This window comes from Bos grunniens, chromosome 21 (genome assembly GCF_055505025.1).
Source record: "Bos grunniens cultivar Pamir isolate PY7600 chromosome 21, Bosgru_T2T1.0, whole genome shotgun sequence".
Taxonomy (NCBI): domain Eukaryota; kingdom Metazoa; phylum Chordata; class Mammalia; order Artiodactyla; family Bovidae; genus Bos; species Bos grunniens.
Genome location: NC_141185.1, coordinates 31847492 through 31859643, shown reverse-complemented (window position 1 = coordinate 31859643; position 12152 = coordinate 31847492). Strand labels below are relative to the sequence as shown.

General features: G+C 37.5%; 1 long non-coding RNA gene across 2 annotated transcripts in view; it reads right to left on the bottom strand.

Moving 5' to 3' along the window:
* Positions 1-12152, bottom strand: part of LOC147349336 (uncharacterized) — a 173434-nt gene that overhangs the window by 73286 nt on the left and 87996 nt on the right. The window contains exon 3 of one of the 2 annotated variants that reach the window (XR_015150361.1): positions 4052-4419. The exons of the other annotated variant lie outside the window; for it this stretch is intronic. This is a non-coding gene — a long non-coding RNA (uncharacterized LOC147349336). Of the gene's footprint in view, positions 1-4051; positions 4420-12152 lie in introns of those variants that run through there. 2 annotated transcript variants of the gene reach the window in all.

The following is a 12152-nucleotide window of genomic DNA, read 5'->3' as shown; positions in this document are numbered from 1 at the left end:
CCAAGGCTATCCATGCAGGGCTCAGCACAGATAAAGCAAGCAAAAGCACTCATCTCCAGAGGGGATTTGATGAGTACTTTACAAGTGTAGTCTAAGGGCCCATATTCTAGTTTGCATGCCATCTATGTGCTGACTGCCATGCTCCACAGAATCCAAACGAGTTCACGGTTTCTTTTGCTGCCTTTCTCTGGTTCACTCCAACAATAAAGACAGGTTGCCAGTATCTCCTTTGTAGGATTCTGCCCACACATCTTAAGCCCCAGCATTTATGACTGCCACTCCAGGTATGGGACCCAAAGTCACCTAGCTCTGACAGGCAACAGGAGGATCATTCCAAGTTGCTCCAGATTATGGAAAATAAAGAGGCAGTTTTTAAATGGGCATTGGAGCACCACCACCCCAGGCTATACATATGGTCCAGTACAGAGAAAAATCTGAACAGAACAATTACTAATAAGATTTTGAATCAGCTATAAAAAACCAACCCCCCAACAAAGCAAAGTCCAGCATATGGGACAGTTTCATGGATGACATTTACCAAACATTTAAAGAATTAAAAGACTCTACTTAAACTCCTTCAAAAAGTAGAAGAGGAGGGAACACTTCCAAAGTCATTTTACAAGGACAGCATTATCTTGCTATCAAAGCCTGATAAGGACACTACAAAAAGAAAGTTATAGGCCAATATTGCTTATGACCATTTATGAAAATTTCTCAACAAAATACTAGCAAATCAAATTCAGCAGAACACTAAAATGGTCATACATCATGATCAAGTGGCATTTATTCCTGGGATTCAAAGATGGCTTAACAGATGCAATTCAATAAAAGTGATATAACACATTAAAAAAATTAATGATAAAAATCATATGATCATCTCAACAGATGCAGAAAAAGCATCTGACAAACACCTTTTCATAATTGAAAATTAAAAAAAAAATCTCTCAACAAACTATGAATAGAAGAAATTATTTCAATAATGCCATGTATGACAAAGCCATAGCAAATATCACACTCAATGGTGAAGAGATGGAAAGAGAAATTAAGAAGAGAGTTTCATTTATAATAGCACCAAAAACAAAATACCTAGGAAAAATTTAACCTAGAAAGTAAAAGATCTATATGTTATAAACTATAAAACATTGATGAAAGTGGGACTTCAATTTCATTGATGAAATTGAAGACACAAAAAAGAAGAGATATTCCATGTTGATATATTCAGTTCAGTTCATTTCAGTCGTTCAGTCATGTCCAACTCTTTGAGACCATATGGACTGTAGCATGCCAGGCTTCCCTGTCCTTCATTATCTCCCAGAGTTTACACAAACTCATGTCCATCGAGTCAATGATGCCATCCAACCATCTCACCCTCTGTCATCCCCTTCTCCTCCTGCCTTCAATCTTTCACAGCATCAGGGTCATAGGAAGAATTAACATTGTTGAAATGTGCATACTACCCCCCCAAAAGTCTACAAATTCAACACAATGTCTATGAGAATTCAATTCCAATGGCATTTTTCATAGAAATGATAAAAAAAACTTACTATATGTTTGGAACCAAAAAAAGACTCCAAATAGCCAAAGAAATTTTGAGTTAGAAAAGTGAAATGGAAGGCATCACACTTCTTAATTTCAAACTATATTACAAAGCTAGAGTAATCAAAATAGCATATTTGCATAAAAATAAAAACATAGATGAATGGAATAAAAAATGCATGCATATCTATGGGGAAAAGGACATGGCGACCCACTCAGTATTCTGGCCTGGAGAATCCCGTGGACAAAGGAGCCTGGGGAGCTGCTGTCCATGGGGTCGCACAGAGTTGGCCATGACTCAAGCGACTTTGCATGCATGCATACATTGGAGAAGGAAATGGCAACCCACTCCAGTATTCTTGCCTGGAGAATCCCAGGGACTGAGGAGCCTGGTGGACTGCCATCTATGGGGTCACACAGAATCAGACACAACTGAAGTGCCTTAGCAGCAGCAGCATCAGATCAAATCAGGATCAGATCAAATCAGTCGCTCAGTCGTGTCAGACTCTTTGCGACCCCATGAATCGAAGCATGCCAGGCCACCCTGTCCATCACCAACTCCCGGAGTTCACTGAGACTCATGTCCATCGAGTCATTGTATTGCTGAAGCCTGGCTTGGAGAATTTTGAGCATTACTTTACTAGCGTGTGAGATGAGTGCAATTGTGTGTTAGTTTGAGCATTTTTTGGCATTGCCTTTCTTTGGGATTGGAATGAAAACTGACCATTTCCAGTCCTGTGGCCACTGCTGAGTTTTCCAAATTTGCTGGCATATTGAGTGCAACACATTGACAGCATCATCTTTCAGGATTTGGAATAGCTCAACTGGAATTCTATCACCTCCACTAGCTTTGTTTGTAGTGATGCTTTCTAAGGCCCACTTGACTTCACATTCCAGGATGTCTGGCTCTAGGCCAGTGATCACACCATCGTGATTATCTGGGTCATGAAGATCTTTTTTGTACAGTTCTTCTGTGTATTCTTGCCATCTCTTCTTAATATCTTCTGCTTCTGTTAGGTCCATACCATTTCTGTCCTTTATCGAGCCCATCTTTGCATGAAATGTTCCTTTGTATCTCTGATTTTCTTGAAGAGATCTCTAGTCTTTCCCATTCTGCTGTTTCCCTCTATTTCTTTGCATTGATCACTGAAGAAGGCTTTCTTATCTCTTCTTGCTATTCTTTGGAACTCTGCATTCAGATGTTTATATCTTTCCTTTTCTCCTTTGCTTTTTGCTTTTCTTCTTTTCACAGCTATTTGTAAGGCCTCCTCAGACAGCCATTTTGGTTTTTTGCATTTCTTTTCCATGGGGATGGTCTTGATTCCTGTCTCCTGTACAATGTCACGAACCTCATTCAATAGTTCATCAGGCACTCTATCTATCAGATCTAGGCCCTTAAATCTATTTCTCACTTCCACTGTATAATCATAAGGGTTTTGATTTAGGTCATACCCGAATAGTCTAGTGATTTCCCCTACTTTCTTCAATTTAAGTCTGAATTTGGCAATAAGGAGTTCATGGTCTGAGCCACAGTCAGCTCCTGGTCTTGTTTTTTGCTGACTGTATAGAGCTTCTCCATCTTTGGCTGCAAAGAACATAATCAATCTGTTTTTGGTGTTGACCATCTGGTGATGTCCATGTATAGAGTCTTCTCTTATGTTATTGGAAGAGGGTGTTTGTTATGACCAGTGCATTTTCTTGGCAAAACTCTATTAGTCTTTGCCCTGCTTCATTCCGTATTCCAAGGCCACATTTCCCTGTTACTCCAGGTGTTTCTTGACTTTCTACTTTTGCATTCCAGTCCCCTATAATGAAATGGACATCTTTTTTGGCTGTTAGTTCTTAAAGGTCTTGTAGGTCTTCATAGAACCGTTCAACTTCAGCTTCTTCAGCGTTACTGGTTGGGGCATAGACTTGGATTACTGTGATATTGAATGGTTTGCCTTGGAAACGAACAGAGATCATTCTGTTGTTTTTGAGATTACATCCAAGTACTGCATTTCAGCCTCTTTTGTTGACCATGATTGCTACTCCATTTCTTCTGAGGGATTCCTGCCCACAGTAGTAGATATAATGGTCATCTGAGTTAAATTCACCCATGCCAGTCCATTTCAGTTCGCTGATTCCTAGAATGTCGACATTCACTCTTGCCATCTCCTGTTTGACCACTTCCAATTTGCCTTGATTCATGGACCTGACATTCCAGGTTCCTATGCAATATTGCTCTTTACAGCATTGGACCTTGCTTCTATCACCAGTCACATCCACAGCTGAGTATTCTTTTTGTTTTGGCTCCATCCCTTCATTCTTTCTGGAGTTATTTCTCCACTGATCTCCAGTAGCATATTGGGCACCTACTGACCTGGGGAGTTTCTCTTTCAGTATTCTATCATTTTGCCTTTTCATACTGTTCATGGGGTTCTCAAGGCAAGAATACTGAAGTGGTTTGCCATTCCCTTCTCCAGTGGACCACATTCTGTCAGCTCTTTTCACCATGACCCTCACATCTTGGGTTGCCCCATGGGCATGGCTTAGTTTCATTGAGTTAGACAAGGCTGTGGTCCTACTGTGATTAGACTGACTAGTTTTCTGTGAGTATGGTTTCAGTGTGTCTGCCCTCTGAAGCCCTCTTGCAACACCTACCATCTTACTTGGGTTTCTCTTACCTTGGGCATGGGGTATCTCTTCACAGCTTCTCCAGCAAAGTGCAGCCATTGCTCCTTACCTTGGACGAGAGGTATCTCCTCACTGCTGCCCTTCCTGACCTTCAACATGGGATAGCTCCTCTAGGCCCTCCTGTGCCTGCGCAGCCACAGCTCCCTGGACTTGGGGTTGGTCCTCCCGGCCACTGCCCCTGGCCTCTGGCGTGGGGTTGCTCCTTATCTATGTTCAATTAATTTACAACAAGAATAAAAATGGGGAAAGTGTAATTTCTTCAATAAATGGTGTTGCAAAAACTGCATATTGACATTCAAAAAAATGAAATTAGATCCCTATTTAGACCATGTACAAAAATAACTCAAAATGTATTACTTAAATATATGATCCAAAATCATAATAATTTTAGAAGAAACATAGGGAAGAAGCTCCTTAACCTTGGAGCTGGTGATGATTTCTTGGATTTGGCAACAAAAGTGAGAATAAACAAGTGGGAATATATCAAACTAAAAAGCTCTTGTCCATCAAAAGAAACCATCAACATAATAAAGAGGCATCCTATGGAATGGGAGAAAACATTTACAAGCCACAGTCAAAAATATACAAGAAACACACAATTCAATAGCAAAGAAATACATAACCCAATTGAAAAATGGGCAAGGGACCTGAAGAGACAGTTTTCCAGACAAGACATACAAATGGCCAAAAGGTATATGGAAAGGCACCCACACTCACTAATCATCAGGGAGATACAAATCAAAACCACAAAGAGATATTACCGATCACCTGTTAGAATGGCTGTCATCAACCAAACAAGATAACAAATGCTGATGAGGATGTGGAGAAGAGGAAATTTTGTATCCAATTTATGGGAATATAAAACAGTAAAGCCACTATGGAAAACTGTATCGAGGTTACTCAAGAAATTAAAAGTACAACTATAATATGATATAGCATTCCCACCTTTGTGTTTATATCCAAAAGAAACAAAACCACTATTTCAAAGAGATACATACTCTTATATTCATTGCAGCATCATTCACAACAGCCAAGGTATAGAAATAAACTCCGAGTCTGTGATAAGTGAATGAATAAAGAAAATATGGTGTGTGTGTGTGTGTATGTGTGTGTATATATATATATATATATATATATATATATGGTATATATGGAAAATATGGTATATATATGTATGTATATTTACACATACACACACACACACTATGGAGTATTATTCAGCTTAAAAAAGGAAGGAAATCCTGTCATTCGTGACAAGATGGATAAAACTGTAGGGCATTATGCTGAGAGAAATAAGCCAGACATGGAAAGACAGTATAAAGAATCACTTATATGTGGAATCTTTTTAAAAAATATAAACATAGAAACAGAGCATAAGAATGGTAGCTACCACAGTCTTCAGGGTGAAAAAAATAGGGAGAAGCTAGTAAAAGTGTACAAACTTCACATTATAAGATAAGATCTAAGGATCTAATGTATAACATGGCTACTATGGTTGATAATACTTTGATGGATATATTAATTAACTTGATGTTTGGGAGTCTGTCAAAATGTATACATAAATATATCAAAATCATCACATTGTACACTTTAAACACATTACAATGTTATTTGTCAATTTCATCTCAATAAAGTTGTAAAAATATGTTTATGAGAAAAATAACTGTCCAGTTTTAGCAACTGCTTTAGTCTCTTTCTGATTTATAGACAATGATGAGATAATGTTTTAATCAGTTTATTCCTAGAAATTGAGAGTTCTTGTTTAAGATCTGAAAGAGATCAAACAAACTGTATATGCTCTTGTGAGTATATGATAGAAGGTATATTTTTCTAAAAAGTAAGCCATTATCAAGGTAGAGTATCGTTAGAACAATGGTTTTCAACTGGGGATGCTTTAAACCCTCAAAAGACATTTGGAAATTTCTGGAGAAATTTTTTGGTTATCATAACTTTGGATGGAACGTTTCCAGTGTCTAGAGGCCAGAGATGTGGCTCAACCTACAATGCATGGGAAGCCCTGCATAAAAATGAATTGTCCAGTCCAAAGATAAATAGTGCCAACAGGGAGAGATCCTCTGGACTTAGAATATTATTATCTTTAACACTTAGACCTAAACCTAAAATTGACTCTATTTAAGAAATTCAAAAATATAAACCTTAGAATGTTAAATTCATGAACAGCAAGATTTCCTGTCACTTTTTGACCTGTGCAAAGAACAATTCCCTATGGTTCAAATTAATACTTGCTCAAAACTCTAATACTGAATATTCTTTAAAAATTTTCCTCTGGACATTTTTTATTTGTAACAAGAAGAAACATGTAATTCTCGAAATCAGTGTAAAATGTGTTAGGGATTAAAATAATAAGCTACAGACTGGGGAAAAAATTAGCAGAAGCATATACAATATTTGATAAAGTATCATTAACCAAAATATGTAAAAACTCTTAAAACTCACAACAAAAAGACTTGATTTAACAAAGGCAAAATATCTGATCAGATAGCTCACCAAAGAATATATATGGATGGCAAATAAGTCTATGAAAAAAATGTTTAATGTCACACACAGGTCACTGTGCTGTGCTTACTCTCTCAGTCATGTCTGACTCCTTGCAACCCATGAACTGTAGCCCACCAGGCTCCGCTGTCCATGGGAATTCTCCAGGCAGGAATACTGGAGTGGGTTGCCATGCCATTCTCTAGTGGATCTTCCCAACCCAGGGATCAAACCCAGGTCTCCTGCATTGCAGGCAGATTCTTTACCATTTGAGCCACCAGGGAAGCCCAAGAATACTGGGGTGGGTAGCTTATCCCTTCTCCAGGGGATCTTCCCAACACAGGAATTGAACCAGGGTCTCCCATTGCAGGCAGATTTTTTACCAGCTGAGCTACCAGGGAAGTCACTGGTAATTAGGGTACCACAATTTTTTTTCCTCAATGAGCTACTATTACATACTTCTTAGAATGCCGTAAAAGTCTAGAACGGTGACAACACCAAATGTTGACAAGAATGTGGGGCCATAGAAATTCTCATTCATTCCTGATAGGAATGCAAAATTGTACAGACACTTTGGAAGACAGTTCGACTGTTTCTCAGAAAATTAAACATAGTCTCACCATACAATCCTGCATTTGCCCTCCTTGGTATTTACCAAAATGAGCTGAAACTCATAAATATGTCCACACGAAAACTGGAACATAGATGTTTATGACAACTTTATTTACAACTACCAAAATTTGGAAGCAACCAAGGTGTCCTTGAGTAGGTGAGTGGATAAATAAATGGTGGTACAAACAATGAAATATTGTTCTACACTAAAAAGAAATGAGCTATCAGTCCATGGAAACATATGGAGGAAAGTTAAATGTACAGCATTAAGAGAAAGAAGGCATTCTTAAAAAGAGAACTCATGGTGTATTATTTCAATTATGTGACATTCTGAAAAAGGTAAGCTATAGAAATGGTTAAAAGAAAAAAAAAAAGGTCAGTGATTTCCAGGGGCCTAGTAGGGGAAAGAAGGATGAATAAATGCAACAGAGAGCATTTGGAGGACAGTGAAAATATTCTGTATAATATTATAATGAGGCATAAAATCTATAGAATATACACCACCAAGAATAAACACCATTATTTTACCCTAATTTAAAACTATGAACTTTTGGTGATGATGACACATACGCTCAACTGAACTGAAACAAAGTATTGTTCTGGTATGGGATTTGGATAATGGGGGAGGCTATGTTTGTGTGGAGGTAGGGAATACTTAGATATTCTCAGCTCAAATTTACTGAGAACCTAAGACTGCTCTAAAACTTAAGTTTACAAGAAAATGTAATTACTAACATCATAGATCAGGGTAAGTAATTGCTTTTTTCCCTTTCCTTTTAGATAACTCTTCAGAAAATGATAACTTGCATTTGCCATGCATATGCATAAAGGCATTTTTAACTGAGTTAGGATTTTTATTAGACAAACAGCTGATTTTAAAGTTCATATAGCTTCTACAAAAAATCTTTAGGTAGGAAGAGCCATGAGTATTTCTTTGGCATTACAAAGTTTGCTAGAATTCCGATTCTTTAGCATTTAGCCATGGTTGTCTCTTCAGAACGTCCCATCCACTTCTCCCAGTTGCCAAAGGTAGTGCTAGTAAACTGGCTCTTGGAGAGAGAAACTGCTGCTGCTGCGTCGCTTCAGACGTGTCTGACTCTGTGCGACCCCATAGATAGCAGCCCACCAGGCTCCCCTGTCCCTGGGATTCTCCAGACAAGAACACCAGAGTGGGTTGCCATTTCCTTCTCCAGTGCATAAAAGTGAAAAGTGAAAGTGAAGTCGCTCAGTCGTGCCCGACTCTTAGCAACCCCATGGACTGCAGCCCACCAGGGTCCTCCATCCATGGGATTTTCCAGGCAAGAGTACTGGAGTGGGGTGCCATTGCCTTCTCCGTGGAGAGACAAAGGGAATCCTTTATTTTAGAATTTTTCAGTTTTCTTAATATAAATACATCCACCATTGCCTATGCAAGGAATTAGTGCTTCACAGTTGACTCACAATTTTTCTCTTCCTATTCTTATCTTACTTCACTCAGGTCCTTCATTTTACCTGTCTTCTCTTTATGTCTCTATACTTAAGATGAAAGAAAGTTGCTCATTGTTTCTGAAGGTGATTTTGAAAACTATAAGAAAATTCAAATATTTAGAACTCATTGGGACAGTTTTCAGGCTCCTCCTTACTTGGTCAAAGTGTTGGAATTTAAAGTATGTAACTGAAGAGTTATACACATCTGGAGAAGAGCAGAGAAGTAGATCTGGAAGGAATTAAGAGCCTGAGCCAAAGCGGAAACAATGCCCAGTTGTGGATGTGTCTGGAGGTGAAAGTAAAGTCTGATGTTGTAAAGAACAGTATTGCATAAGAACCTGGAATGTTAGCTCCATGGATCAAGGTAAATTAGAAGTGGTCAAACAGGAGATGGCAAGAGTGAACATCAACATTTTAGCAATCAGTGAACTAAAATGGACTGGAATGGGTGAACTTAATTCAGATGGCCATTAAATCTACTACTGTGGGCAAGAATCCCTAAGAAGAATTGGATTAGCCATCATAGTCAACAAAAGAGTCTGAAATGCAGTACTTGGGTTTAAGCTCAAAAATGACAGAATGAACTTGGTTTGTTTCCAAGGCAAACCATTCAGTGTCACATTAATCCAAGTCTATGCCCCAACCACTAATGCTGAAGTTGAATGGTTCTATGAAGACCTACAAGATCATCTAGAACTAAAACCAAAAAAAAAAAAGATATCCTTTTCATCATAGGGGACTGGAATGCAAAAGTAGGAAATCAAGAGACACCTGTAGTAACAAGAAAATTTGGCCTTCGAGTACCAAATGAAGCAGAGGAAAGGCTAACAGAGTTTTGCCAAAAGAATGCACTGGTCATAGCAAACACTGTTTTTTCAACAACACAAGAGATGACTCTAAACATGAACATCACCAGATGGTCAATACTGAAATCCGACTGATTATATTCTTCAAAGCCAGAAATGGAGAAGCTCTATATAGCCAGCAAAGACAAGACCAGGAGCTGACTGTGGCTCAGATCATGAACTTCTTATCACAAAATTCAGACTTAAGTCGAAAAAAGTAGAGAAAACCACTAGACCACACAGGTATGACCTAAATCAAATCCCTTATGATATACAGTAGAAGTGACAAATAAGATTTAAAGGATTACATCTGATAGAGTGCCTGAAGAACTGTGGATGGAGGTTTGTAACACTGCACAGGAAATTATTTCAAACAATTATTAAGATAACAGTAGCATTTATGAGGGTGGAGAAGGTTATGTATGACAAACAACCAGAAACTGATGTTTACAATGAAGTAAGGCTAAAAAGGAGAGGATGCAATATTCTAAGGAGCACAATAACAGAGCAGATAAGCACTTACCATTTTTCTCCTGCCATAATGCTTGGGAGGGGTGAAATTTCTATGTGGCTCATTCTGGAGTATATTTCAGGGACACCTAGCATTTCACTATATTCAAATAACAATAACATGAATAAGCATGAGTGATAATATCAAATGACTACCTTTCATTTTCTCTAATTTGTAATAAAAATCAGTTGGAAATTCTAGAACATTATTAGAAAGCATGACATAACTCATAATAGGATGTTATCATCTTATATGTTTTAAAACCACTCTTTAAAGTACACATTATTATTATTACTATACAATTGATAAGAAAAGTAGCATTGAGAAAGATAATAAAACACTGAGTGAATGTAGGTCATTTTTTACTCAAGGTCACATAGCTGATAAATGATAGAACATAAATTCATTCATTCATTCAGCAAAAATTTATTGAGTGTTGACATTACTGTTGATAAAAAGGTCTCTGTTCTGTTCAGTTTGCATTCTACTGAAGGACAAAGATTATTAATTCATCATCACAACATAGCAATAAATGCAGTGGTACAAGTATGCAGAGAATACTCTTGGAGCACATAAACTGGTACCCTAAATAATACTGAGGACTGGAGAAGAAAGTAAAACACAAGCTGACATTTAAAGAACTACTAGAAGCCTGGTAGATAAGTAATTTTGGGAAGGACATGCCAGAGGAAAAAACATATTGAAAGGCAATGGAAAAATATGGTCAATATTTGAATAACTTCACTAATTTCAATGTGCTGAATGTATAAGAATGACTAGTGAGAAATAAAGCTAGAGAAGCAGAGGCCAATAATACATTGAATACATGACTTTATCTTTTAGTTTTTGCCCAGTATACCTGACCTGAAAAATATGTGCTTATTAGTACCTGCATCTATTAAAGCAAAGATTAAAAATTGACAATGTGAGAGAAAGGATGAAATCTCAGACACTGCAGAGCTTCTGGTTCTTAGAACACTCTCAGAAAGATAAATGTGGCCTATTGATGCATTATGAGCAGGGATATGACACAAATACAAATTTAGAAAGTGCGTTTCAGATGCAGCATAAAGGACTGGGGGGAAGAAAGTAAAGAGATTGATCAGAAAACACTTGCAAAAGTTCAAATGAGAACTAAGAATAGTTTTGTTTTGTTTTTTCCAGGTTCAATGCATAGACAGGGTGCTCAGGGCTGGTGCACTGGGATGACCCAGAGGGATGGGATGGGGAGGGAAGCTCAGGATGGGGAATACATGTACACCCATGGCTGATTCATGTAAGTGTATGGCAAAACCACTACAATATTGTAAAGTAATTAGCCTCCAATTAAAATAAATAAATTTTAAAACTTTTAAAAAGAACAGTTTTAATTAAGGCCGTGATAATAGGAATAAAGCACAGCATTAGGATATTAAACTGTGCATATTAATATCTGATAGAATAGGTATTTATTAATATGAAGTAGGGTACAATATCTCAATGTTTCTAGTTTATTATATAACCCAGCTGTTAACATTTTGGGGTCACAGACTTTTTAAAGAATCTGATTAACCCCTGCCCTACGATGAAAAGGGATTCATACTATTTCATGAGTTCCATGAATCTATCCAAAATACTAGACTATTACATTGGATTAATCTATGAAGATATGAATACAGAAAGAAAAAACAATTTGGAGAGAAAGAATGATATTTAGTCCATTTATTCTCAAAACGTTAATGTGCTATAAAAGAGATACTAAGGACTTGAAGCATATTGGTCTGAAAGACAGCAGATAACTCACTGGTGAAGATAGAGTTTTAAATATCTAAAGACATAGTATACACTAGAGTAAACAGTAAAAAAAAAAGGGGGGGGAGGGGGGCTCGTGTCCTTGGACCATGATAAGTTAGGGAATGATCAAGGATAGAGGTACATATAGGAAGAAAGATATCTGGGCATCAAAGTTGGGAATTTCAAGAACCACTACCAGACTTTGGAAATTAAACAATATTGTTGTGAATTATCTA